The sequence below is a fragment of the Bactrocera dorsalis genome, chromosome 1 (assembly GCF_023373825.1).
Source record: "Bactrocera dorsalis isolate Fly_Bdor chromosome 1, ASM2337382v1, whole genome shotgun sequence".
Taxonomy (NCBI): Eukaryota; Metazoa; Arthropoda; class Insecta; order Diptera; family Tephritidae; genus Bactrocera; species Bactrocera dorsalis.
In genome coordinates this window covers 39,875,202-39,880,212 of record NC_064303.1, presented here as the reverse complement: position 1 = coordinate 39,880,212, position 5,011 = coordinate 39,875,202, and positions in this window count along the sequence as shown.

Here is a 5,011-nt window from a genome sequence, read left to right as displayed (position 1 = left end):
TCGCCAAAATGCATTCGTAAGCAAAGAAAAAATATTTTTAGTACGCATAATAAAATAACAAAAGTGAATTTATTGTGAGTAAAAAAAGTGATGAATATTGTTTGTGTTCAATTAGACTGAATATTTCAGTGCGTAGCAACGCGGTAACATTTGTGCAATTTATAGAGCGAAGCTAACTTTTTTTTTTTACTCACGAAAGTTACTCATACGCCCTGTATGCTAGTAACGAAATGAGCTAATAATTTGAAAATTTCTATCGAAAAAGGGCGAAGCTTATAGAAACACACAAATATTAATAATATCTAAAGTAATAAATTGGTTGCAATTCCTAGAAGAGTATTATGAATATTTTTTTCTCCTTAATTCATATCCATTCGCAGTACAATGCGCACATGCATAATTTTCAAATTGAATTTTAAAATCAAATTATTTATCGTCATACCATGACAACATATTTTACATCAGACATTTGTGGATGCCGACACTCGTTTAGAAATATGTGCTTTCTTAGAGTGGATCGATTTACAGGAGGCCAAACAAACTTACAACCGGTATCGAGTCAGCGAATTTTAAGGCGAAGTTATTTAGAGGTCTTATACATTTTTCACCAGCTTTTGAGATATTCGAATGAAATTTAGTACGTAGCTGCACTTTGATATTATATTGATCGTTTTTTGATATCGGTCAAATTTGAAACTATATCAGATATTTCCCATACAATCGCCAATTCAGATTTTTTAAATTTCTCCTTAAAACTCCCTGGCTTTAAACCAGTTTTAGACACTAATCTCTTAGGAAAAGTAGAAATAAACTCGCCTTAGTGTTTACTAACCCCCCTACACACCATTATTGCCATTACTACTTATTCTCCATCGGTTGAATATCGAATTGTTTGATAAAAACGTATGCTGAGGAATGTTTTAGTTATATGAAAAGCTCTGTCATGCAAATCATAACACATTTTTCGACGTGTACGCCACTATTGCCATTACCGCTGACATTACTTTCAATGGTGCTTTGGTTGTTGTTGCATTTATTATATTTTCGCTGTACTACGATGCATTTTACAACATTGACAGACACCAATAGATCTTATAGCGTAATAAAGACCAACGAATGTTACGCCAATATATGCATTTTTACTTCATGATTCTCCTTTCTGAATGAGTTCTTCTTCTTTACTGGCGTAGACACCGCTTACGCGATTATAGCCGAGTCAACAATAGCGCGCCAGTCGTTTCTTCTCTTCGCTACGTGGCGCCAATTGGATATTCCAAGCGAAGCCAGGTCCTTCTCCACTTGGTCCTTCCAACGGAGTGGAGGTCTTCCTCTTCCTCTGCTTTCCCTGGTGGTTACTGCATCGAAAACTTTCAGAGCTGGAGTGTTTTTATCCATTCGGACGATATGACCAAGCCAGCGTACTCGCCGTCTTTAATTCGCTGAACTATGTCAATGTCGTCGTATATCTCGTACAGCTCATCGTTCCATCGTTCCATCGAATGCGATATTCGCCGTGGCCAACGCGCAAAGGACCATACATCTTTCGCAGAATTTTCCTCTCGAAAACTCGCAACGTCGACTCATCCGCTGTTGACATCGTCCAAGCCTCTGCACCATATAGCAGGACGGGAATTATGAGTGACTTATAGAGTTTGGTTTTTGTCTGTCGAGAGAGGACTTTGCTTCTCAATTGCCTACTCAGTCCGAAGTAGCACCTGTTGGCAAGAGTTATCCTGCGTTGGATTTCTAGGCTGACATTGTTGGTGGTGTTTACGCTGGTTCCAAGATAGACGAAATTATCTACAACTTTAAAGTTATGACTGTCAACAGTGACGTGAGTGCCAAGTCGCGAGTGCGACGACTGTTTGTTTGATGACAGGAGATATTTCGTCTTGCCCTCGTTCACTGCCAGACCCATTCGTTTTGCTTCCTTGTCCAGCCTGGAGAAAGCAGAACTAACGGCGCGGGTGTTGAGGCCGATGATATCAATATCATCGGCATACGCCAGCAGCTGTACACTCTTATAAAAGATTGTACCTGCTCGATTAAGTTCTGCAGCTCGAACTATTTTCTCCAGCAGCAGATTGAAGAAGTCGCGCGATAGGGAGTCGCCTTGTCTGAAACCTCGTTTGGTATCGAACGGCTCGGAGAGGTCCTTCCCGATCCTGACGGAGCTTTTCGTGTTGCTCAACGTCAGTTTACACAGCCGTATTAATTTTGCGGGGATACCAAATTCAGACATCGCGGCATAAAGGCAGCTCCTTTTCTTGCTGTCGAAAGCAGGTTTGAAATCGACGAATAGGTGGTGAGTGTCGATTCTCCTTTCAGGGGTCTTTTCCAAGATTTGGCGCATGGTGAATATCTGGTCGGTTGTTGATTTACCAGGTCTGAAGCCACACTGATAAGGTCCAATCAGCTTCTTGACGGTGGGCTTTAATCTTTCAGCTCTTCTGAATGAGTTCAGCCAGAAAATATATCGAGCAAAACAATGATAAATAATAACAGCAACATCAGCGCATGCTATCAAATTTAATAAAATGCTTCGTACTATCGCCACTACAGAGTAGAAATGTGAGTGTGACTTCGGAATTTTATACTGAAAACAAGTATGGAAGGGCTAAATAAGTTCGGGTGCAACCAAACATTTCATAGTCTTACAACTTGCACGAATCAAAGTCAGTTAAATACTTTAAGGTACCGCATTTCAACTCATCTCGTCATCCTGATCATGTATGTATATATATACTTGCATATAACCCTACATCAATCTCGCTTAGTTTCAGGCGATACATACAACCTTTAGGTGAACAAAACTATTATACTCTGTAACAATATGTTGCAAGAGTATAATAACAACTTACGGCGAACAACAAAAATTGCTGTAACCAATTTACAAACAAATATGTTTTGGCATTTCGTATGAATAATGAAAAATTCGATGTTCAACTTTTAAGGAAAGCTACGTAAACAGAGTTTAAATATTATTTTATTCACCCTTTTCTTTTCTGCTATTTAGGTTGAACGAAAGGATTTTGACTTGGTTGACTATCTGCCAAATTTACTTTCCCTCACTACCACGGAATATATTTGGTTGAATGGTGCTGATGGAATTGTAGAAAACTAGTTTGTAGGCATTTTTTGTAGTTTAAAATTTTTGCAGACCTCTGAAAAATCTGATGAATACGGCATTATACAAATGGTATTTATTGCGTTATTGGCTTTGACTTCGGTCACAATCGTAGTTTAATGCGATAGTGCATTATCATTGCTTAAAATCCACGAATTGTATTTCCACAATTCCGGCCGTTTTCGGTGACAATTATTTATTATCCTTATTACAGGAAGAAAACACTTCTGCTGAGTGTTGGAATTGATTAGAAATCCGTGAAGCAAAAAACGAGATTTGGAAACATTTTACTATTCTATCTCATTTATGTTCGATAAGTTGGCTAAAAAGTTCTCAAAAGATACATGTTTACATTATGTTCGAATTTGCTGGATTTTGTTATGCAAATTTATGCAAATAAATCAATTAGCCAAACTTATAGCCTACTGATGATAATATATGAGGAAAGAGAAATTAAACTGTCTACTTATAATAAATGCTAAAAAATCCAACGAATTTGCGATAGAATCTCGCACTGAATATAATAAATGTCTATATGCATAAGTAAAGGGCTGAAAATTATAGGTTTTATATATATAAAATAAAACCTATTATGGTTATAAGCGATTATTTCAGCTAATTTATTTTCTACATTTATTTTATGGACAGATGCATATTTTTTAATACTCCCGCAACTAATTGCTACATAGTATAATGGTTTTGCCCACCTAAACCTAAACGTGATAGACATTGGCTTATATACATAAAGTTGAAATTCGGTTGACTGTCAGTCCGTCTGTTCGTCCATCCGTCCGTCCGTGCAAGTTAATACCACCAGTTTCATGTTAGACCATATTGTATTTCTGTTATAAATATGTAACCCATATGGTACTTTCATAATACTGTCCGCCTTAGGTGGTCCAAAAATATAACTCATAGATTGTAAGATGAATCTTTCCACTTGTAACATATGTCCTACATATGCCCTATCTCAAGTGGATTGTAGATATACTTCCTAGAATGTAAGATTAATATTTGTATCTAGGCTTAAGCAAAATATTGTATTTAAGAAAAAGATAATAAAGAAAACGGCAGTCGACCACAGGCAGTTGCCCGTGGTTACTCAAAAACAAAACAATTTATTAATTGACGATCCTGCCAGGAGAATCGTAAAACTCCTGTCGGACCAAAAACAAAACGCAAACAAGTATCGCGAACTCGCGAGAAAAGAAATACAAAAATACTAGTGTGTTACCCGAAACGCACTAAGCAATTAACGGCAAAATAAAAATTACCAAGAGACATAAGAAAAATCTCAGCGCCACAATTGAAAAAAAAAAAATTCGAGTGTTTGCCAACTGCCTATCGAACGCGCCACGTCTATAAGGATTACGAGCGAAAAACAAGCTAACGTACGCGTTACAACAATTGAAAAAATAAATAAAATTGAGAAACAAAAAACTACAACAGTTTCACAAATAAAGTGATTTTAAAATGTATATTGAAAAACCAAAAACTGAAAGTGAAAATTTTTGAAAATTTCAAACAAATAGAAGAAAGTGCGTGGATCTATAAACTATCCACATAAAAACAAATAAATAAAAAAAATTCTGTAAATCAGAAATTTCACCAACAAACTGATTTCATTTAAACCTCGCACATGGCCGCCAACGACGACCATTGCACAACCAACCGCCAAAATTCGACTTAAAAAGCAACAGCAGCAGCAAAGTCAACAATAGCCGCAACAGTAGTAACAGCAGCAACAGCAGCAATAGCAACAGTAACAACAGCAGCAGTAGAAGCAGCAACATAAAATTAGTTGTAAGTAAGGCTTATACATATGTATTTATTAATTAAATTAAGTATACAAATTGTTTATTGTGAGTATTAATTTGCTTCATG